Raw genomic sequence first — 25625 nt, forward strand, 5'->3', positions numbered from 1 at the left:
TCACGGAAATGAAGAGACCCTTTTCCGAGTAATTACATCCCATAAAGCCTTCTTCACTTCACTATTCCTAAGGCTATAGATGACAGGATTTAACATGGGGATCACCACTGTGTAGAACATGGAAGCCACTTTGTCCTGAGTCAGGGAGTATCTGGAAGAAGGTCTCAGATAAGTGTAGATGGAGGTGGAGTAGAACAGGATGATGGCTGTCAGGTGAGACGCACACGTGGAGAAAGCTTTGCACCTCCCTTCCCCTGCATGCATACAGAAGATGGAGAAGAGAATGTAGGAGTAGGAGGTGAGGATCAGCAGCAGAGTCCCAACTATATTCACACCAGCAAAAGTGGACGAGATGCTTTCATACCAGGCCTGTATTAGAACATGAGAGCTTAAAAATTGGAGGGGTGTCACAGAAGAAGTGACGGATGACATTAGAACTGTAGAATGACAAGCTGCTCACATAACCTGTGTGAACCAAAGTTCAACAGTCCTTCTGTAAAAGCCCCTGCTGCCATTTTCAGGCAGACGGTCCTGGACATGATTAAGGAGTAAAGGAGAGGGTTGCATATGGCCACATAGAGGTCACAGGCCATTAACCCCAAACGGATGCATCCAACTGTGGCAAAGGCTAAAAAGAAGTACATTTCCAGAAAGCAGTCAGCAAAGGAGATTTTTTTTCTTCTCTCACAATAAATCAACCAGCATCTTTGGAGTGATGGTGGAGTATTAACAAACATCTACAAAGGACAGGTTAGCCAGGAAGAAGTACATTGATGTGTGAAGTTGGGAATCAGTCCTGATTAAGAGGATCATCCCAACATTTCCCACAACTGTAAGCATGTAAATCACTAAGAAAAGGCAAAAGAAGATAACCTATAGCTCCAGTGTGTCTGCTAATCCCAAAAGGATGAACTCTGTGAGTGAAGTATAATTTTTTCTGCCCATTGATTACAGATACAGTATGCTTAAACTTAAATTGGGTGTAAATATTTCCCTTTGCACAATTTGCCAGAAATAGAAATACTGATTAAGTAAGTCATATATGAAAAAGAAGCCTGGGACAACAGTGCATGATAAACAGAGTCAGAGAGAAATTAGCGGGCCAATGAATAGACATTCAATTTTATTAAGCATTTGTCTCTAATAATCTGGAGTGAGGGATCCACAAATGACTGGTCTAAATCCACATATATCACCTAAGTTTTTTTTTTTTTTTTCCTGAATGCAATATCTATGGTTCTATTTTTTCCCGTCTAGTCCACATTCAAAATGCAAAGTACAGAACTATACTTGCCGAAGTTTCTTCCATTCTCTGAGCACGTATTTGAATTTAAGTCACATGCATTCTTCAACTCCAAAATTTATGCATGGCCAGTTGGAAATTGTGTGTTCTCCAAGCAGCAAAAAAATAACCCAGTTCAATAACTGATACTTTGAAATCTATCATATTCTTAATAATGATATTGTAGTATATTAAGGTACACAAATAACTGTTCTTGTGGTAGCACGCACTGTACCTGTTTATGGCTGTGAATGACAGAGACTGCACCAAGTATTTAATAGCATTTTTCTCAGTACTAAATTGTCTAGTTTATCATTTCTGTTTTTACTAGAATCCCTAACAACTAAAGTGAGGCACCAAAAAACAAAACAAAACAAAAAAAAAACATGAAGAAGACAATTTTCATGTGTCAAATGAAATGTAAAGCAGTGAAACTTTATATTACTTCTTAGTAAAAATCTAAGACACCTTCTGAGTATATATGGATGTTGCTCCCCTTTTATTTTATTCTCCTTGAAGAGGGCTAGGTAACCATGGGGATTGAATTATAGGTTTTAATTGTGTCATGAATCCTCTAAAGGCAGAAACTCCAGCTCAGAAGTATTTAAATATGATCATGTGCAAGTATATGAAATTAAACTCTAGATGGAACTCAGTGATCTCTGTGTTAAAGTTGTTTGCCAAATTAAAAAAAAAAACATGTCTATTTAGCTGCCACTTTCTTTGTAGTTTTAGCTTATTCCAATGGGTACACTACTCTCTACCAAATTATGATTCTTCCCTTTGTGTCTGTGTGTGTATGTGCCCCTCCACTTGTCTGGCTGAGTTTAATCTTCAATCTGGCTTTGTTCTTGAGTGAAACAAACTAGAAGGAGACTCTAACTACTAAGTATATCCCTATATGAATATTTTTCTGATCCACTTGGACTATGTGGCCCACAGAGGGCCCTAGGTGTCTGTGACAGGTCATAAGGTCTGTGTTGCCACATCCCCAGTGATTTGAATGCCACATTTTCTATCAGGAGAAACTTCAGCAGCAAGAGCAAGGGAAGGGCCATGAGGAATATCCCTCCCAAAACTGTAATGTGGTTATCATTTTAGCAATCCCTGAATCCTACTCAATTTCCTCCAGAATTCTACTAAGCCATTCCATTACACCTATATAATATTGCTTACTTTTAATATAATATACAGATTGACTTTAATGGACTGAATTGATAATTGGTAGAACATTTTCATAATCAGGAAATCAACGAGACTGTTGTAAAGAATATGGGTCTGTTTCAAACTTCTAACATTGGTCTAACTGCTTTGAACTATGCATTGATTAAACTTTTCCATAGCTGAATATGTGTGCTTGAGGCTTTGTGTTAATATGTGTATCAGTCTGGGAAAGAAAACATGAGAGAATAACAGGAAATTTTTTACACGAAAAGACAGGAAGAGAAAAAAAGCCGATGCAATCGGTCCATTCTAGCCAGACAGCAGTTTTCTAAGCAGAACATATTTAATCAAATTCCTACATATTCTTTAATGAATATGTATGTGTTTGTGAGGATAAAGGGAATAAAAGTTGACATATTTACTGTAGCAACTAAATGCTATTTTTATTTTTACTTTAAGCATTAATACATTAATAATTCAATAAAATGGAAATCTATTTTACATTGAAAACTTTTTCACACATGATATATTTTAATCCTTTACAAATCATAAATGGTGAAAAATTCATCAAAAAATAACAATTACAAAAATAATAAGCACCTAGTTTCATGTGACATTGTAAATTTTATCTCCATATACTTGACCCTTTATATCCCTAACCAAGATAGTTTTACATATAAATTACATTTTAGCAACCTACAGGAAATACACACGATTAGATGAAAGTTGCATAATCTTACATAAGTTTGATAAATTATATCTAATAGGGCACATGTTCATGAGAATTACCAGAACATGAATACACAGATTAATCTATAATGAAAATAAGCTTGATCCAGTTTCTGGAAACTAAATTATATATTCTACTTAGTTCCAAAAATTAATCAATCACATAAATGAAGGAATCTTTTGACGAGTAATTACATTCCATAAAGCTTTCTTCAATTCCGTATTCCTGATACTATAGATCGAGGATTCTACATGGGGATCACCATTGTGTAGAAAACAGAAGCCGCTTTGTCCTGACTCAAAGAGTAGCTGGAAGCAGGTCTCAGATAAGTGTAGATGGAAGTGGAGTAGAACATGATGATGGCTGTCAGGTGAGATGCACACATGGAGAATGCTTTGTGTCTCCTCTCCCCTGAATGCATATGGAAGATGGAGAAGAGAATGTAGGAGTAGGAGGTAAGGATGCCCAGCAGAGTTCCGACCATATTCACACCAGCAAAAATGGAAAAGATGCTTTCATGCAGGTGTGTGTCAGAACAGGAGAGTTTAAAATGTGGGATTGTCACAGAAGAAGTGATGAATGACATTGGGACTGCAGAATGGTAAGCTGCTTGCATAACTGGTGTTCACCATGGAGTTCAACATTCCTGCTATAAAAGTCCCCACTGCCATTTCTAGGCAGACCATCATGGACAAGATCAAGGAGTAAAGGAGAGGGTTGCATATGGCCACATAGTGGTCATGGCCCATTAACCCAAAAAGGATGCATTCAGTTGTGGCAAAGGCTAAAAAGAAGTACATCTGCAAAAAGCAGCAAACAAAGGAGATTGTCTTCTTCCCAGATAATAAATCAACCAGCATCTTTGGAGTGATGGTGCAAGCATCTGCAAAGGATAGGTTAGCCAGGAAGAAATACATGGGTGTGTGAAATTTGGAATCAGTCCTGATTAAGAGGATCATCCCAACATTTCCCACAACTGTAAGCATGTAAATCACCAAGAAAAGGCAAAAGGGGAAAACGTGTACCTCCAATGTATCTGCTAATCCCAACATGATGAACTCTGTGAGTGAAGTGCATTTTTTTCTGCCCATTGATTACAGATACAGTATGCTTAAACTGGGTATGCATATTTCCCTTTGCACAATTTACCAGAAATAGAAATATTGATAAAGTAAAACATACATGGAAAAGAAACCTAGAACAACAGAGCACGGTAAACAGAGTCAGGAGAATTAGTAAACAAACGAATAAGCATTAGATTTTATTAAGTATTGGCTCTATTAATTCTGGACTGAGGGATCCACAAATGACTCATCATCTAAATAACATACATCATTTAAGGTTATTTTTCGAATGCAGCATCTATGTTTGATTCTTTCCAGTCTTGTCCATATCCAAATGCAAAGTACAGAGCTATTCTTTCTGAAGTTTTTTCCATTCTCTGAGAAGGTATTTGAATTGAACTGAAATCACTTTTTTTTGTTTTCTCCACAAGTCTGCTGTCTATATGCTTTAACTCCAAAATGTATGCATGGTCACTTGGAAATCACTTGTGTGCGATTCTCCAGGCAGCAAAAAATAGCCCAGTTTGATAACTGATATTTTGACATCTATCATATTCTTAGTGATGATATTGTAGTGTATTAAGGTACACAAATAACTGTTCTCCTTTCAAAGCACACTATCAAACTAATGTCTTGTGTTAGCACACACCATACCTGTTTATGGTGGTGAATGACAGAGACTGCACCAAGTACTTAACAGCATTTTTCTCAGTACTAACTTGTCTAGTCTATTATTTCTGGTTTTTTTCTAGAATCCCTAATAACTCAGGTGAGGCACATAAAAACATAAAGAGGATAATTTTCATGCTATAAGTGAAATGTAAAGCAGTGAAATTTTGAATTACCAGTTTGTAAAAATTTGAGACACATTCTGAGTATATGCATATCACTATCCTTTTATTTTGTTCTCCTTAAAGAGGATTAGGTAACCATGGGGACTAGATTATAAGTTTTAATTGTGTCATGAATCCTCTAAAGGCAGAAACTGCAGTCTCAGAAGTATTTAAATATGATCACATGCATGTAGATGGGAATAAACCCTATATGGAACTTTCTGATCTCTGTGTTATTTCAAAGGTATTTATTTGCCAAATTAAAAAAAAAAAAAAGATCTATTTAATTGCCTCTTTCTTTGAAGTTTAAGCTTATTACAATAGTTACATAATCATCTACCAAATTATGATTCTTCCCTTTGTGTGTGTGTGTACCCCTACACTTGTCTGGCTGAATTTAACTTTCAATCTAGCTCTGTTCTTGAAAGTGAGTGTGTTAGTCACTGAGTTGTGTCTGACTCTTTGGGACCCCCTGGTCTGTAGCCTGCTGAACTCCTTTGTCCATGGAATTGTCCAGGCAAGAATACTGGAGTGGCTTGCCATTTCCTTCTCCGGAATCTTCCCAACCTAGGGATTGAACCCAGATCTCCTACATTGCAGGAAAAGTCTTTAGCAACTGAGCCAACATGGAAGCTCTGTTTTTAAGTGAAATAAATTAGAAGGAGACACTAACTTATAACTACATGCTTATATGAATACTCATCATATGCAGCTGGACTATGTGGACAGCAGAGGACACTGGATGGTGTGACAGGTCATGGAATCTGCTTTGTTATACCCCAGATGACTTGAATATTACAACTTCTATCAGGAGCAATTTCAGCACCAAGGACAAGGGAAGAGCCACGAGGAATATCCCTTCAAAATGTCTAAGTGTGGTTAGAATCTTAGCAAGCCCTGAATCCCACTCAATTTCCTCCAGAATTCTACTATGTCACTTCATTCCACCTATATATGATTGCTTACCTTTAATATAATATATGGATTAACTTTAATGAATTTAATTGGTGACTGGTAGAATATTTCCATAATCAGGAAATCCATGAGACTGTTTTAAAGGATATGGGTCTGTTTTATCCTTCAAAGATCGATCTACCTACTTTGAACTATGCATTGATTCAACTCTGCTATAGCTGAATGCGTGTGCATGTGGCTTTATGTATAATATGTGGATCAGTCTGGGAAAGAAAATGTGAGAGAACAGGAAATTTTTGAGAAGAAAAGATGGGAAGAGAAGAAAACCTGTTGCAACTGGTGCCTTTTAACCAGACAGCAGTTTTCTAAACCAATACATTTAAACAAATTCCTACATATTATTTAATGAATAAGTATGTGTTTATGGGGATAAAGGAGATGAAAGTCCACATGTTTACTGTAGCAGCTAAATTATATTACTGAGTTATGATTTAAGCATTACAGCCCTAATTCAATAAAGTGGAAATCAACATTGAAAACATTTTCACACACGTGATATATACAATCCTTTACAAATCATAAATGTTGAAAAATACATTAAAAAGCTGACAATTACAAATATAATACACAGCTAGATTCATGTGACATTGCAAAAAGTATCTCCATATGCTGCTGCTGCTGCTGAGTCGCTTCGGTCGTGTCCAACTCTGCGACCCCATAGACAGTAGCCCACCCAGGCTCCCCCATCCCTGGGATTCTCCAGGAAAGAACACTGGAGTGGGTTGACATTTCCTTCTCCAATGCATAAAAGTGAAGTCACTCAGTCGTGTCTGACTCTTAGCGACCCCATGGACTGCAGCCCACCAGGCTCCTCCATCCATGGGATTTTCCAGGCAAGAGTACTGGAGTGGGGTGCTATTGCCTTCCCCGTATCTCCATATACATCACCCTTTATTTCCCTAACCAAGGCAGCTTTATGAATAAATCACATTTTAGAAAACCATTGGAAAACATACAATAATTACAAAAAAGTTTCATGATCTTACATAATTTTGATAAATTATATCTAATAGGACTTGTGTCGATGAACATTACCAGAACATGATTAGACAGATTAAGTTGTAATGAAGATAAGCTTGATCCAGTTTCTGAAAGTTAAATTATATACTTTATTTAGTTAAGAAAATTAATCAACCACAGAAATGAATGAATCCTTTTCCTAGTAATTGCATTCCATAAAGCCTTCTTTTTTTTAAATTTTATTTTATTTAACTTTACAATATTGTATTGGTTTTGCCATATATCAAAATGAATCTGCCACAGGTATATATGTGTTCCCCATCCTGAACCCTTCTTTACTCCCCTGTTCTGGAGACTGTAGATCAGAGGATTTAACATGGGGATCACCACTGTGTAGAACACAGAAGTTACTTTGTCCTGAGTCAAGGAGTAGCTGGAGGAAGGTCTCAGATAAGTATAAATGGAGGTGGAATAGAACAGGATGATGGCTGCCAGGTGAGACGCAAACGTGGAGAATGCTTTGTGCCTCCCCTCCCCTGTATGCATATGGAAAATGGAGAAGAGAATGTAGGAGTAGGAGGTGAGGATCACCAGCAGAGTTCTGACCATATTCACACCAGAAAAAGTGGACATGATACTTTCATATAGGCATGTGTCAGAACAAGAGAGCTTGGAAAGTGGGGGACTGTCACAGAAGAAGTGATGGATGACATTGGAACTGCAGAATGACAAGCTGCTCACATAACCTGTGTGGTGAATTACAGAGTTCAACAGTCCTGCTGTAAAAGCCCCTGCTGCCATTTTCAGGCAGACCGTCTTGGACATGATCAAGGTGTAAAGGAGAGGGTTGCATATGGCCACATAGCAGTCACGGGCCATTAACCCAAAAAAGGATGCATTCAGTTGTGGCCAAGGCTATAACGAAGTACATCTGCAGAAAGCAGACAGCAAAGGAGATGGTTTTCTTCTCTGATAAAAAATCTACTAGCATCTTTGGAGTGATGATGGATGAATAACAAACATCTACAAAGGACAGCTTAGCCAGGAAGAAATACATGGGTGTGTGAAGTCAGGAATCAGCTCTGATTAAGAGAATCGACCCAAAATTCCCCACAACTGTAAGCATATAAATCATAGAAAAATTGCAAAGGAGGATAACCTGTGGCTCCAGTGTGTCTGCTAATCCCAACAGGATGAAGTCCTTCAGTGAAGTATATTTTTTTCTGGCCATTTTTTACAGATATAAAATGCTTCAGCTTCCATTACATGGAAAGGTTTCACTGTTCTATGTTTGCATTAAGTAATAGGAATGTTAATGTGGCTAGTGGCACATGAGGGGGAAAAAAAGGCTTAGATAATAGAGTATAGTAAAAGAACAACTGAAATAAGGTAGGAACTAGTGAAAAATGAATAAACATTGGAGTTTGTTAAGCAATTCTCTGTCTTAAATGTGGGTTGACGCATTCACAAATCCTTGGTCTAAGTCTCCATATTTCACTTCAGTTTTTTCTAATGCAATATTTATGTTCTATTCTTTCTTGTTTAGCACACATCTAAAACGCAAAGTTCACAGCTATCCTTGTTGGCATCGTCCCCATTTTCTGAGGAGGTATTTAACTCAAATGCATTTTTCCCCCACAAAGACAGCTGTCTATATTCTTCAACTCCAATATTTATGACTCACCACCCGAATGCCACTTTTGTGTTCTCCAAGCAGCAAACATAGCCTGTTTCAAATAACCAATATTTTGATATCTATTATACCCTTAAGAATTATTATGTAGTGTTTAAATGTTAACCACACATCTGTTCTCATTTCAAAGCACATTATCAAATCAATGCCCTATAGTAACAGTCACATACTGGCCCTCAGCAGTGAAAGATAAGGACAGCAGCACATACTTACTAACATCTTTCCCAGTACTAGTTCATTTGGTCTATTATTTTCATTCTTATCAGAATCTTCTCTAATAACTCAGTTGAGACATAAAAATTATAAAGAGACAATTTTTATGCTGAAGTGAAATGAAATCAGAGATAATACGGATTCCATCTGTGTAAAAATTTGAGACACTTCTTGAATATATACACAAACCTGGATTTTTTTTTTTTTTTCCTGAAAGAGGGTTGGATAACCATGGGGACTAGACTACAGCTTTTAGTTGTGAGTCAGTCCTCTAATGGCAGAAACTCCATTATGAAAAGTAATTAAAATATGATCACACACAGGTAGATGGAATCACACTATATATGGACTTGCATCATAACTTGGCTATTGATGTCTGTGTTACTTTAAAGATATTTTCCAAATATAAAACATTTAATTGGCTATTTAATTGCCTATTTTTTTTGATAATTTTAGCTTATTCCAAAAGGGTACACAACCCACTACAAAATTGTAATTCTCCCCCTATGTATGCATATGTATGAGTGTGTGTTTGTGTGTAATTGTGTGTGTATGTAACTCACCACATTTCTGGGTAAATTTAACCTGCAATCCACCTGTTTTGAGTGAAATAAATTGGAAGAAGATGCTAACTACTTAGTTCATGAATATTCTTCTGGAAAATATGAATAATTCAAATATGTCAGCCACAATGGTACCTAGATTTTTGAGCTGGATGACAACTTTATGACAGGTCATGAGATCAGCTTTACCACATACCAGTTGATTTGAATATTGAAGCTTCTATCAGGTGACACTAGCAGCAAGTGCAAGGCAAAAGCCATGAGGAATTTCTCTCCAAAAACTATATACTATAGTTACCATCTTAACAAGAGCTGTCCCCCTCTCAATTTCCTCCAGAATTCTACTAAGTCACTCCCATTCCACTTCCATATTAAGGTTTACCTTTAATATTCAGATTAACTTTAAAGGATGCTATTGATAATTAATAGATTTCCATAAGCAGGAAATTCATGACTCTATCATGCAGAATATGAGTCAGTTTCACCCATTAAACACTGATGTACCTGTTTTGGAACTATGCCCTGATTAAACTCTGCCATAACTGAATGTGTGTTCATGTGGATTTGTTTATATGTATCACTGTGGAGGAGAGAAACTTAAAGAACAGGAAATTTTTGAGAAGAAAAGAAAGGAATAGGGGGGAAAAAACAGTCTAATTGTGTTTTTTAACAAAACAGCTGTTTTCTATAGAGAACACTGCTGCACAATTCATATTTATACATTAAGTTCAGTTCAGTTCAGTCTCAGTCGTGTCCGACTCTTTGCAACCCCATGGACCACAGCACGCCAGGCCTCCCTGTCCATCACCAACTCCCAGAGCCCACCCAAACCCATGTCCATTGAGTTAGTGATGCCATCCAACCATCTTATCCTCTTTAATCCCCTTCTCCTCCTGCCCTCAATCTTTCCCAGCATCAGGGTATTTTCAAATGAGTCAGCTCTTCGCATCAGGTGGCCAAAGTATTGGAGTTTCAGCTTCAACATCAGTCCTTTCAATAAACACCCAGGACTGACCTACTTGAGGATGGACTGGTTGGATCTCCCTGAAGTCCAAGGGACTCTCAAGAGTCTTTTCTAACACCACAGTTCAAAAACATCAGTTATTCGGTGCTCAGCTTTCTTTATAGTCAAACTCTCACATCCATACATAAAGAACATTAATGCTGGTTACTGAGATCAGATTCTCTCCAAAAGAGTGTTTCCTGAATAAATCTCACAAACATCTTATCAGTCTCTTCTTCCATTTCACATTCTCTTATTGAAAGTGTAGTCTGTGATTCCATTCTCTTAGTCTTCTTTGTCATGACATCATTGCCCATGTCAGGTCTGTTTATAGCATGACTAAGTCCACTGTTTCCTGGATTCAAATTGATTTTCAAAATTTCATGGATAGATTTGTAAATGGAAAAATAAAAAAAAAAATAGTACTAGAACTAGCATCACCTCATTGCACATTGCAGTTTATTTTGAGAGGTTTAATTAACTGAAGTATACAGAAATAAACTTCATTAATTTGCACCCAACTACATTAGGTTTTCTTACATGTTGAACAATGTAAAACTCCATTGCAGCTAAGGAATTTCAAGCAGGAACAAATTTTGAGTCATCACACTTCCAAACTTCAGGCAATATTCGAAAGTTATAGTTACTGAACTAGTATGGTTTCCACATAAACATAAGCACATACAAATAGAGCAGAATTGAGACACCATAAAGAAACACATATCTATCAGTTCAGTTACTCAGTCATGGGCTGTTTGAGACATCATGGGGTGCAGCACACCAGGCCTCCATGTCCATCACCAACTCCAAGAGTTTACTCAAACTCATGTCCATTGAGTCGGTAATGCCATCCAACCATCTCATCCTCTGTCATCCCATTCTCCTCCTGCCTTCAATCTTTCCCAGAATCAGTGTCTTTTCCAACGAGTTAGTTTCTCACATCAAGTGGCCAAAATATTGAAGTTTCAGCTTCAGCATCAGTGCTTTCAATGAATATTAAGGACTGACATCCTTTAGGAGAGACTGGTTGGATCTCCTTGCAGTCCAAGGGACTCTCAACAGTCTTTTCCAACACATCAAAAGCATCAATTCTTCAGCAGTCAGCTTTCTTTATAGTCCAACTCTCACATTCATACATGACCACTAGAAAAACAATAGCTTTGACTAGATGGACTTTTGATGACAAAATAATATCTCTGCTTTTTAATATGTTGTATAGGTTGGTCATAACTTTCCTTCCAAGGAGTGTCTTAATTTCATGGCTGGAATCACCATCTGCAGTGATTTTGGAGCCCCAAAAAATAAAGTCTGACACTGCTTCCACTGTTTCCCCATCTACTTCCCAAGAAGTGATGGAACCAGATGCCATGATCTTAGTTTTCTAAATATTGAGCTTTAAACCAACCTTTTCACTCTCCTCTTCCACTTTCATCAAGAGGCTCTTTAGCTCCTCTTCACTTTCTACCATATGGGTGGTGTCATCTGCATATCTGAAGCTATTGATATTTTGCGGGGAGCGAGCTCCACCCCTGGCAAAGGTCATGAGGAAGGGGGCTTGGCGTACGCAAAGGTGGGATCAAGCCTCAGGAGTCTCCCTGGAAATTCTCGAGCATCTACCCCCAAAACCAGAGTCTGCCTACTTTCTGCTTTGTGCTCTCACTTACACCTCTGACTTTATGGGGGCTTTCCCCCACTACTTCTCTCTGAAAAAAGAGTTAGCTTACAGCTCCAGTTAATAAGTCCTGGGTGTGACAGTGTTTTAACCTACAAACTCCTTTGGAAATCCTCTAGCCTGCCTGAATAGGTTTTTCCGGCCACACGTGATTGTTCAGAGCCTCCCAACTGTGAGAGGCAAGAGATGTTTTATACTGTCTAAACACAGATTCCTTTGAGTAGTTAAAAGATTGATTAGAAATTGTATTGGTGAAGGGTTTTTCACTTATTGGGCCAATGTTTGCTGCTAAGTTTCCATACCCCTTACCTACTGTGTCCTTGGCAGTGTATTGATTGATATAATGGGTGTATAGAAATGTAAGTAATAGCCTCAATGTTTGTAACCTTTGACCCTTGAGTTAATTCTTTTCTTGATTGAGCCCACCTCACCTTTGCCCTATAGGAATGCAACTCTATCCAATGTTTTTTGGAGGCTGGAGCCTGACTTTAGAATAATCAGCTTTAGAGAAAAATAAGTTTCTTAAAATGTTAACAGGCCTCTGGGCCAGAATCACCTAAACTTTTGCATATGATAAGTTCGAAGGAAGAAAGCCTGGCTTACTGCATGACTCTACCCCTTCCCCCATTATCCTCTATGCATAACTTAAGGTATAAAAACTACTTTGGGAAAAAAAGTGCGGGCCTTGTTCACCAAAACTTGGTCTCCCCATGTCGTTCTTTCTCTCATCTTCTGTCTGAATTATTCAGCCTCTTTTCTCCACTGAATTTCCTCACTGAGCTATCCTTATTTCAGCCTCTTTTCTCCACTGAATTTTCTTATTGAGCTATCCTCATTCTATTACTCTTTATATCTTTGATAAATATTTAAATAAATAGGTCGCCTATGCCGTCTTTCTTTCAAATACCCTGGATCAGCCAGGCTGGACCCCGGCAATATTTCTCCTGGCAACCTTGATTTCAGCTTGTACTTCTTCCAGGTCAGTGTTTCTCATGATGTACTCTGCTTACAAGTTAAATATGCAGGGTGACAAAATACATCCTTGACGTACTCCTTTCCTGGCTTGGAACCAGTCTGTTGTTCTATGTCCAGTTTTAACTGTTGCTTCTTGACCTGAATATACATTTCTCAAGAGGCAGGTCAGGAGGTCTGGTATTCCCTTCTTTTGAAGAATTTCCCATAGTTTGTTGTTATCCACACAGTTAAAGGCTTTGGCATAGTCAATAAAGCAAAAATAGATTTTTTTTTCTAGAACTCTCTTGCTTTTTCAATAATCCAATGGATGTTGACAATTTGATCTCTGGTTCCTCTGCCTTTTCTAAAACCAGTTTGTACATCTGCAAGTTCATGGTTGATATACTGTTGAGCCTGACTGGAGAATTTTCAGCATTACTTAGCTAGTGTGTGAGATGAGTGCAATTGTGTGGTAGTTTGACCATTCGTTGGCATTGCCTTCCTTTGGGATTTTAATGAAAACTGACCTTTTCCCATCCTGTGGCCTCTGTTGGGTTTTCCAAATTTGGTGGCATATTGAGTGCAGCATTTTAACAGAATCATCTTTTAGGATTTGAAATAGTTCAACTGGAATTCCATCACCTCCTCTAGCTTTGTTCTTAGTGTTGCTTCCTCAGGCCCACTTCATTTCGCATTCCAGGATGTCTAGCTCTAGGTGAGTGATTATACCATTGTGATTATCTGGGCCGTCAGGAAGCAACAGTTAGAGCTGGACTTAGAGCAACAGACTGGTTGCAAATATGAAAAGGAGTATGTCAAGGCTCTATATTGTCACCTTGCTTATATAACTTATATTCAGAGTACATCATGAGAAACTTTGGGCTGGAGGAAAGACAAGCTGGAATCAAGATTGCAGGGAGAAATATCAACAACCTCATATATGCAGATGACACGGCCCATATTGCAGAAAATGAAGAAGAGCTAAAGCGCCTCTTGATGAAAGTGCGAGAGGAGAGTGAAAAAGCTGACTTAAACTCAGCATTCAGAAAACTAAGATCATGGCATCTGGCCCCATCACTTCATGGCAGATAGATGGGGAAACAGTGTCAGACTTTATTTTGGGGGGCTCCAAAATCACTGCAGATGGTGATTTCAGCCATGAAATTAAAAGACACTTATTCCTTGGAAGGAAAGTTATGAGCAACATAGATAGCATATTCAGTAGCAGAGACATTACTTTGCCAAAAAAGGTCCATCTAGTCAAGGCTATGGTTTTTCTAGTGGTCATGTATGGATGTGAGAGTTGGACTGTGAAGGCTGAGCACCAAAGAATTGATGCTTTTGAACTATGGTGTTCGAGAAGACTCTTGTGAGTCTCTTGGACAGAAAGGAGATCCAACCAGCCCATCCTCAAGAGATCAGTCCTGGGTGTTCATTGGAAGGACTGATGTTGAAGCTGAAACTCCAATATTTTGGCCACCTGATGCGAAGAGCTGACTCATTGGAAAAGACCTTGATGCTTGGAAAGATTGAAGGCAGGAGGAGAAGGAGACAACAGAGGATGAGATGGTTGGATGGCATCATTGGACATGAGTTTGTGTGGGCTCTGGGAGTTGGTGATGGACAGGGAGGCCTGGCGTGCTGTGGCTGATGGGGTCACAAAGAGTTGGACACGACTGAGTGACTGAACGAAACTGAACTGAAGATCTTTTTTGTATAATTCTTTGGCGTATTCTTGCCAGCTCTTCTTAATATATACTGCTTCTGTTAGGTCCATACCATTTCTGTCCTTTATTGAGCCCATCTTCACATGAAATGTTCTCTTGGTATCTCTAATTTTCTTTTCTTTTTAGGAAAAAAAAGAAATTATTTTATTTCCCTTATGAACTTTAGTTAACTTTAGTTAATGTCCATAATCAACAGTATTGTACAAATTCAAAGTTAACAGAATAAATAATCTAATCAGTGTTTATTATCCCTTATTTGGTATTATACTACTATTTCTGATAGTAGTTTGCTGCTGCTGCTAAGTCACTTCAGTCATGTCCGACTCTGTGCGACCCCATAGATGGCAGCCCACCAGGATCCCCTGTCCCTGGGATTCTTCAGGCAAGAATACTGGAGTGGGCTGCCATTTCCTTCTTCAATGCATGGAAGTGCAAAGTGAAAGCGAAGTAGCTCAGTGGTGTCTGACTCTTAGCGACCCTATGCACTGCAGCCTACCAGGCTCCTCTGCCCATGGGATTTTCCATGCAAAACTACTGGAGTGGGTTGCCATTGCTGATAGCTTTATTGAGCCTTCTCATTAATAATGCTAAAATTTCAGTATAAAATTATCAATTATTGATTTAAATAAAATATACACTAAGTAAAATCACCACAAAATTTTACTTTTTTTCCTTTACAATATTGTATAGGTTTTGCCATACATTGACATGAATCCACCATGGGTGTACATGTGTTCTCCATCCTGAACCCCCCTCCCACCTCCCTCCCCATACCATCCCTTGGGTAATCCTAGTGCTCCAGGCCCGAGCATCCTGTATCATGCATCGAACCTAGACTGACTATTCATTTCACATATGATAATATACATGTTTCAATGCCATTTTCCCAAGTCATCCCACCCTCGCCCTCTCTGACAGAGTCCAAAAGACTGTTCTATAAATCTGTGTCTCTTTTGCTGTCTCGCATACAGGGTTATCATTACCATCTTTCTAAATTCCATATATATGCATTAGTATACTGTATTGATGTTTTTCTTTCTGGCTTACTTCCCTCTGTATAGTAGGCTCCAGTTTCATCCACCTCATTAGAACTGATTCAAATGTATGCTTTTTAATTGCTGAGTAATATTCCATTGTGTATATGTACCACAGTTTTTTTACCCATTCATCTGCTGATAGACATCTAGGTTGCTTCCATGTCCTGGCTATTATAAACAGAGTTGCGATGAACACTGGGGACGTGTCTCTTTCAATTATGGTTTCCTTGGTGTGTATGCCCAGCAGTGGGATTGCTGGGTCATATGTCAGTTCTATTTCCAGTTTTTTAAGGAAGCTCCACTCTGTTCTCCATAGTGGCTGTACTAGTTTGCATTCCCACCAAGAGATATCTAGTATTTCCCATTCTATTGTCTTCCTCTATTTTTTTTTTTTTTTTTTTGCATTGATCACTGAGGAAGGCTTTCTTAACTCTACTTGCTATTCTTTGTAACTCTGCATTCAAATGGTTATATCTTTCCTTTTCTCTTTTGCTTTTCACTTCTCTTCTTTTCAGAGCTATTTGTAAGGCCTCTTCAGAGAGCCATTTTGCTTTTTTGCATTCCTTTTTCTTGTGGATGATCTTGATCCTTGTCTCATGTATAATGTCACAGATCTCTGTCCATAGCTCTTCAGGCACTCTATCTATCAGATCTAGTCATTTGAATGTATTTCTCACTTCTATGGTATAATTGTGAGGGATTTGATTTAGGTCATACCTGAATGGTCTAGTGGTTTTGCCTACTTTCTTCAATTTTATTCTGATTTTGGCAATAAGAAGTTCATGATCTGAGCCACAGTCAGTTCCTAGTCTTGTTTTTGCTGACTTTGTAGAGCTTCTCCATCTTTGATCGCAAAGAATATAATAAATCAGATTTTGGTATTGACCATCTGGTGATGTTCATGTATAGTGTCTTTATTTTTTTGTTCAAAGAGAGTATTTCCTATAACCAGTGCATTCTCTTGGCAAAACTCTGTTAGCCTTTGCCCTGCTTCATTCTGTACTCCAAGGCCAAATTTGCCTTTTACTCCAGGTGATTCTTGACTTCCTGCTTTTCCATTCCAGTCTTTTATAATGAAAAGGACATCTTTTTGAGGTGTTAGTTCTAGAAGGTCTAGAAGGTAAAGCTTCATCAGCTTTACTGGTCAGGGCATTGTCTTGGATTATCTTGATATTGAATGGTTTGCCTTAGAGATGAACAGAGATCATTCTGTCGTTTTTGAGGTTGCATCCAAGTATTGCATTTCAGACTCTTTTGTTGACTATGTTAGCTATTCCATTTCTTCTAAAGGATTATTGCCCACAGTAGTAGATATAATGGTCATATGAGTTAAATTCACCCATTCCAGTCCATTTTACTTCCCAGATTCCTAAAATGTTGACCTTCACTCTTCCCATCTCCTGTTTGATCACTTCTTCTGCTTTGCTTTGATTCATGGACTTAACATTCCAGGTTCCTATGCAATATTGCTCTTTACAGCATCAGACTTTGCTTCTATCACCAGTCACATCCACAACTTGGTGTTGTTTTTGCTTTGGCTCTGTCTCTTCATTGTTTCTGGAGTTATTTCTCCACTGATCTCCAATAGCATATTGGGCACCTACTGCCCTGGTGAGTTCATCTTTCAGTGTCCTATGTTTTGTCTTTTCATACTGTTAATGGGTTACTCAAGGCAAGAATACTGAAGTGATTTGTCATTCCATTCTCCAGTGGACCACATTTTATCAGAACTCTTCACCATGACCTGTCTGTCTTTGATGGCCCTACACTGCATGGATCATAGTTTCATTTAGTTAGACAATATTGTGGTCAATGTGATCAAATTGGTTAGTGTTTTTTTTTTTTTTTTTTTTACTTAGCACAATGCCCTCAAGGTCCATCCATGTTGTCACAAATGGCAAGATTTCCTTTTTTTATGGGTATTAATTCCGTTTTGTGTGTGTGGATGTATATACACATATAATATTTTCTTTACCTATTTATCCACTGTTGGTCAGTCAGGTTGCTTCCATGTCTTCACTATTGCAAATAATACTGTACTTCTGTTCCTTATAGGCCTAAAATGTTGTCTTTTGGACCCTTTATGAGCATTAAGACCAAGTCTTTTAGGGACTTCCCTGGTAGTCCAGTGGTGCAGACTCTGCACTTCCACTGTAGGGGGCCTGGGTTAGATCTGTGGTTAGGGAACTAAGATCCTGTATGCTGCACAGCATGGCTGTGTATAGTCAACTAACATTTATGTATAGCCAACTAATATTTTACAAAGGAGCCAAGAACACTCAGTGGGAAAAGGACCAGTTCTCCAAAGAATAATACTGAGAAAATTGTATAGCCACCTGTTAAAGAATGAAATTGGACACCTAACTTACAGCATGAACAAAAATCAGCTCAAATTGATTAATGGTAAATATAAGCCCTGAAACCATAAAACATCTAGAAGAAAATATAGGGTAAACCTGCTCAGCATTATGCATCTTGGCAATGATTTTTTTTTTTTTTTATCTGAAAGCAAGGGTCTGTTTTACATTTAAATAAACTATGTATCTCCATATACTTTCCAAGTCTGTATGTTCTTTTCATCTTTCTGTCTTCTCTTACCAGTGTGTTAGTGAGTCTGACACAGACTCAACATAAACATGGATAATGAATGATGTCTTATAGGTTTATTTGTTTTACAACACAAGGTTACAACGATCACACAATTTCAGGAAGTTGAGAAATTGGAACCCAATTCAGAAACCAAGTTTTTGACATAGCTCTTCAACCAGTTGATCTCTTGTTTGCAAAAACTTGAAATTACTTGGCCAAGATTCATCCTTCTTTAGTAACAACTCTAGGATAATAATTTTTATTAAGTGACTGAAACATCCCATAGACTGTTTCGAGGCTTAAGGATGGAATGTAGGTATATGCAAAGTCTTCACAGTAGAATTAAAATAACAAAATTTAAAGATAAAAAGATGATACATACCAATTTCCAAGCCAAATAATTAAATTGTACCTAAGTTGAGCAACAAATGGCCACATTTTATACAGTTTCTAAAAGACTACTTGTTTTAAAATTGTTTCTATAAATTCATATATTTCAATAAATCTACATATTTTCAATGAAGTTCATTGTGCTTTCTTTTACTACAGATTGTATCTTTTTAAAATCTATTTAACTACTTTATATGTCACTTTTTTCCCATACATGTGACCACTTTGTTTTCTCCTCTTGACATAATATCACTTATCTTTCTCTTTTAAAGCATAATTATAAGTTAATACACTATGTTTTAACTTAATTGAGTTGTGTGAAGTTAAACAAGCTTATTTGTTTCACTTAACCTCACCCCTACCTAATAGTTGTTTACAAAATTTAAGACTTCCTATTTTTAAATTAACCAATGAAAATTATTTTTGTGCATGTTATTTATATTTAACAAATGCAAATAAACATTTTTATATATTAATACCAACTGTCTTTGCACATTTATTCTTCCTAAATGCAGGACTCCAATAATTTCATATTTTTGTAAAGTTGTATATTTGAATCTTTGTGATTCCTAAATATTGATTATTTCATCCTTTCCCGTGTGTTTGCTTAGTTTTCCAACTTTATGATATTCATAATTTTGTAAGTTAGTCTCTGATTTCCAGAATTGCTGATGAATATTGACTGAACAAAGCATAAAGGTATGCGTTTCAAAATTCATTAACCTTAGTAAGTAAAATACTCATAAATCCTCGAATAAGGCAAAATATTGTTGCTAAGTGGTAGGTGGTAACGTTAAATATTTAAGTAAAATAGAAGACTAGGGACATTAGAAAAACAGAACAAAATGAAAATAGCAAAAGGTGCAAAAGAATGCTACATTCATAAGTGAGGGTTTAATAAATGTCAAATTCTAAAGAAGAGAATGATAAAACCAAATTCAAAATTAGAGGTCTCAATGCTTTTACGATCTCAATTTCTTTTGAGTCAAAGAAAATTTATATATATATATATATATATATATAATATATTTTAAATAAATTCTTTGAAAAAATGAGCAAGAAAATATGATTTTAAAATAATTTTCCCAAACAATTAAAGGCTAAATAAATAATCTTAAGTTTCAAAAGTAGTACATATTCAGCTAATTAAAATTAACAAATATAATTCAGTGGTAATAGTTCCCAAAGTTGGAAATATTTGAAGACTTTGCAAATGAAAGTAACTAAATATAAGAGACTAGACTTACAGATTAGAGAACAAGGTTTAAAATACGATATGCATAAAACCTAAAATTCAGAATGTGGTGCTTAGTCACTCAGTCATGTCCGACTCTGCAATCTCATGGACTGTAGCCCACCAGGCTCCTCTGTTCATGGGCTTTCCCAGGCAAGAATACTGGAGTGGGTTGCCATTTCCTTCTTCAGGGGATCTCCATGACCCAGGGATCAAACCTGTGTTTCCTGCATTAGCAGGCAGGTTCTTTACGGGGAAGCCCTAAATCACAGAATAACTGGATTTAATCTCCCAAACATTGTTTCTATTTCTAAATTATACTAGAAATTAAAGCATTTGATGCAAGGAATATAATATTGATATTTATTAATGAAATATCTTAACCATGTATATGATTTCATTGCCTACTCAAGACAGGGAAAGCAGAAAAATACAGCCATAAGCAGCCAGCTGGTTCAGAAAAATGTGCGTGAGCCACTCATTGAAGGAGTGAACCATCTCTGAGAACAGCCTAATCAGTCTGCTGCATGGCCTCCAGGGCCAGATAACTATTTGGACCTGTGGGGCAAGAGCATGGTCCAGGGATGAACCAACAACATTGATGACTTCATGAATATCCCTTTGGTGAGAGTCAACTATGTGGACCATAGGGCAATGGATGTTAGAACAGACTGACCTTTCATTCCAGGCCATAAGGTTAGCTTGACAGCATCTCAGGTCTTGTCTCCTTAGCAAGCCCTAGATCCTACTCAGTTTCCTCCAGAGTTCTACTAAGCCAGCTTCCTAGCTAACTCCATATAATGCTTAACTTTAACATTAAGACACATCTTAACTCATTTTTATTGCTAACTTGATAACAGATTCCCATACACAGGAAATCCAGTAACTTGATATAACTTGATATAAATAATATGTGCCACATTCATTCACCAAGCATTTACCTACCTGCTTTGGAGCCATGCACTGATTAAAAATTGCCATAGTCGAATGTGTGTGCTTGTGGTTTGTGTATATGTCTCAGTCTGGGAGAGAGGAAGTGAGAAAAGCATTGGGAAATCTATGGAGAATGGAATGAATCCAAGGAGTGCTACTTTAATTGGTGCATTCTAGTCAGTTAACAATTTTCTTGATAGCATATGTTTGTATAAGCTCATAATTATTATTTAATGAACATATATGTGCATGAGGAGAAGAAGGGAAATAAAAGGTCTACTGCTACAATTAAAAGTTTAGTATTGAAATATGACTTAAGCATCTCCTGGAGAAATAATTCAAAAACTTAAAATGGAAATCAATTTTAAATCTTTTTGACATATTTAATATATCAATATCTCTATTAATACTAACATGAATTCTGACACAGAAGGCCAAGCTAAATGGAACTTAAAAATACTCTATATGATTAGATCATATGATATTGTAACTTTTGTCTCTAAATGATCAGGTACTCAGTCATGTCCCACTCTGCTACCCCATGTCAGACTGCAGCTCACCAAGCTCCTCTGCCCGTGGAATTTTCCATGTAAGAATGCTGGAGGGGGTTGCCAGTTCCTTCTCCAGGGGATCCTTCTGACCCAGGGGTCGAGCCCTTGTCCCCTGCGTCTCTTTCATTGGTAGGTGGGTTCTATACCACTGTTCCACCTGGGAAGCCCAATAATTAATCATTTTATTCTCTAAACAAAGTTTCATTAAAACACATGGTACTTTTGAGAATCTAGTGGAAATATAGAACAATTAGATGAAAGTTTTAGAGTTTCATATAAATTTGATAATTTAGCTTATCCTGTTGGATATGAAGGTTAGTTGCTAAGTCATGTCCAGTTCTTTGCAACTCATGGACAGAGAAGCCCTCTAGGCACCTCTGTTCATGGGATTTTGCAAACAAGAATACTGGAGTGGGTTGCAATTTCCATCTCCAGTTGGATTAATATATTTGGATATGAATACAACATGATTACTTAGAAAATATTCTAATGAAAAATGATAAGTTGATCCATCATTTTAACGTTCAATATGCACTCTACTAAGTTAAGAAAATGAAGCCCACAATCATAGTAAGCTTCAACCAGTATTTTAAAATTTATTAAATACTCCATTAGTTCAGAAAATTAACCAAACAACCCCAGAAATGAAGGGACCCTTTTCCTAGTAATTACATTCCATAAAGCCTTCTCACTTCACTGTTTCAGAGGCTGTAGATCAGAAGATTCAACATGGGGATGACCACTGTGTAGAACACGGAAGCCACTTTCAGCTGGAGGAAGGTATCAGATAAGTATAGATGGAGGTGGAATACAACAGGATGATGGCTGTCAGGTGAGACTTTGTGCCTCCCCTCCCCTGTATGCATACAGAAGGTGGAGAAGAGAATGTAGGAGGAGGAGGTGAGGATCAGCAGCAGAGTCCCAACTATATTCACATCAGCAAAAGTGGAAAAGATGCTTTCATGCAGGCCTGTATTAGAACATGAGAGCTTAAAAATTGGAGGGGTATCACAGAAGAAGTGATGGATGACATTGGAACTGTAAAATGACAAGCTGCTCACATAACCTGTGTGAACAAGAATTCAACAGTTCTGCTGTAAAAGCCCCTGCTGCCATTTTCAGGCAGACCATCCTGGACATGATCAAGGAGTAAAGGAGAGAGTTGCATATGGCCACATAGCAGTCATGGGCCATTAACCAGAAAAGGATGCATTTGGTTGTGGCCAACACTATAAAGAAGTACATGGGCAGAAAGCAGCCAGCAAAGGAGATGGTTTTCTTCTCTGATAAAGAGTCTACCAGCATCTTTGGAGTGATGGTGGAAGAATAACTAACATCTGCAAAAGACAGGATTGCCAGGAAGAAATACATAGGTGTGTGAAGTCGAGAATCAGTCCTGATTAAAAGGATCATTCCAATATTTCCCACAACTGTAAGTGTGTAAATCACACACACACACAAAAAAAAAAAAAAAAAAAGAAAAGAAAAAAGGATAGCCTGTAGCTCCACTGTGTCTGCTAACCCCAGCAGGAAGAACTCTGTCAGCAAAATACATTTTTTTCTAACCATTTATTAAAGATGCTGTATGCTTAAACTTGTATTCCTTGTAAGGATGTCATTGTCCAAATTTCACAAGAAATAGTAGAAATATTAATGAAGTTACTAACACATGGAAAAAATAAAATATTTGGATCCTATAGTAGAGTAAGCAGGGTGACACTGTTTGGATCTCCTTGCAGTCCAAGGGACTCTCAAGAGTCTTCTCCAACACCACAGTTCGAAAGCATCAATTCTTCAGCACTCAGCTTTCTTCACAGTCCAACTCTCACATCCATACATGACCACTAGAAAAACCATAGCCTTGACTAGACGGACCTTCGTTGGCAAAGTAATGTCTCTGCTTTTGAATATGCTATCAAGGTTGGTCATAACTTTTCTTCCAAGGAGTAAGCGTCTTTTAATTTCATGGCTGCAGTCCCCATCTGCAGTGATTTTGGAGCCCCAAAAATAAAGTCTGACACTGTTTCCCCATCTATTTCCCATGAAGTGATAGGACCGGATGCCATGACCTTCCTTTTATGAATGTTGAGCTTTAAGCCAACTTTTTCACTCTCCACTTTCACTTTCATCAAGAAGCTTTTTAGTTCCTCTTCACTTTCTGCCATAAGGGTGGTGTCATCTGCATATCTGAGGTTATTATAGTTTATATTATAGGTTATATATTGTAGGTTATAATAGTTTATATTACTTTAAGCTATAAGTATATTTATATACAGGCTTCTTCATGGCTCAGTAGGTAAAGAGTCTGTCTGCAGTGCAGGAGACACATGAAATGAAGGTTAAAGACCTGAATCAGGAAGACTCCCTGGAGAAGGAAATACTGCAAACCTCACCAGTGTCCTTTACTAAAAAGTCCCAAAGACAGAGGAGCCTGGTGGACTACAGTCCATGGCATCACCAGAGAATCAGATTCGACTGAGTGGCTAAGCATGGAAATGCATGTTTTTATACTTACAAATTTACATACCTATGAATTTATAAATAACAAATAGTTTATCTACCATGCAATCAATTCTATATGTACCTATACACAATATACTGCAGCAGCATTAACAAAATAAAAGTGAAATGCAATGTTTACACATACTATTTTACGATTTCAGTTGTAAATATTATAAAAACATAATTGTATTTGGGAAGCAAAGCTTCATGAGAGAATATAGTGAGATAGTTCAGTTTTGGTTTACAACATAGTTATACCATCGTTTTGAAATTGTTTTGACTGTTTTGATAGATACTTGGATGGGATGACTTTTTTTTATTATCCTGATAAATGCTTTTAACTTTGTGATTTCTCTCACCATTATCTTTCTTATTGTGACCTTGATCATTGTTGATTGTGTTTTTTCTAATGTCCGTTTGGAGTTACAAGTAAAAAGTAAACTACAGTGAAGGAATTTCATATTTTTTAAACAAATACTTATTTCTGGGGAATCTTGACTTTTCAGGATACCTTTCTGAGATTTGGAAGAATTGCATTTGAGTATGCATTTCAGTCACAAAAATGTTGTTTCCAGTAGTTCTTTTTCCTAAGGGAATACTCAGCATTATTACTGTTCAAAAGCAGACTCTAACTTTATCAGATAAATGATACTATTTGGTATCAGAAATCTTGAATTTAGTGACAGAATGACTCTGTGTTCTGGTTGTAATTCTAAGAGCATGAGAAAAAATCATACTTTCGTCCAATGTAACACGTTTCCCTACCTAGAGTTTTCTGTTATGGGTCCAATTAATAAAGCTGTTGTTAGAACTCTTGCTGTTTAACCAATTAGATTCTCACCTGGTTTTCCTGTGTCCTGGTGTTGAGGCTTGTCTATCAATATCATGCTTCAGGTCACTGCTACATCCTCCATGTGAAGACTTATGCTAGTTAAACTGACACAGAACTTCATTTTTTCCCTCTCTTTCTCTGAATAATGAAGGGAAACTTATACACACATGTTTTCTTTGTTTATTTTTATTATTATAAGGAATATGCAACAGGTCAAAGGAAGAGTTATATTGGAACTCAAACCATCTTCTTACTATTCAGAATTTTGACCCTCCTTAATCAACAGAAATTGATGAGGCTAGGCAAAAAATTCTGGCAAGTCTTTATTGTGACCTTGATGCAATGGGGTGGGGAGAGTGAAAACCATTATAGGTTCCCTTGCTTGCTCCTCAAAGGGGGGCAAGCTGTTCCTTTTATGGGGTGAGAGTAGAAGTAGGTCCCAAGAATCAGCTGTAGGTGTGATTTATATGGTTTGCAACCTTTTTGGTGGTATTAAATGCAGGAAGCATGTAAAGTACCTTGGTTTTGCTCCCAACACTATATTTTTGCTCCCAGCTCTTTAGAAGTGGCAGCTGGGTTTTTGGTCTTATTATTTATTTATTTTTTGTGGGGGGAGGGACAGGGTTGGTATTTCTGTGTCTTGTTGTCCATAATTGGCCCAACTGTGCATGTGCACAGTTATCTTTGAGTCCTTCACAGTTTCTTTGTAATTTGTGGTTCAAGG

The 25625-nt window shown here is 37.4% G+C and overlaps 4 pseudogenes; all 4 read right to left on the bottom strand.

The window, feature by feature from the left end:
• Nucleotides 1-771, bottom strand: LOC113877377 (annotated as a pseudogene).
• A 2663-nt stretch (nucleotides 772-3434) lies between these two features.
• Nucleotides 3435-4267, bottom strand: LOC113878580 (annotated as a pseudogene).
• A 2894-nt stretch (nucleotides 4268-7161) lies between these two features.
• Nucleotides 7162-8239, bottom strand: LOC113877378 (annotated as a pseudogene).
• Nucleotides 8240-22268: 14029 nt separating this feature from the next.
• Nucleotides 22269-22980, bottom strand: LOC113877379 (annotated as a pseudogene).
• Between the last annotated feature and the right edge of the window lie 2645 nt (nucleotides 22981-25625).

The sequence above is a fragment of the Bos indicus x Bos taurus genome, chromosome 19 (genome assembly GCF_003369695.1).
Source record: "Bos indicus x Bos taurus breed Angus x Brahman F1 hybrid chromosome 19, Bos_hybrid_MaternalHap_v2.0, whole genome shotgun sequence".
NCBI lineage: Eukaryota > Metazoa > Chordata > Mammalia > Artiodactyla > Bovidae > Bos > Bos indicus x Bos taurus.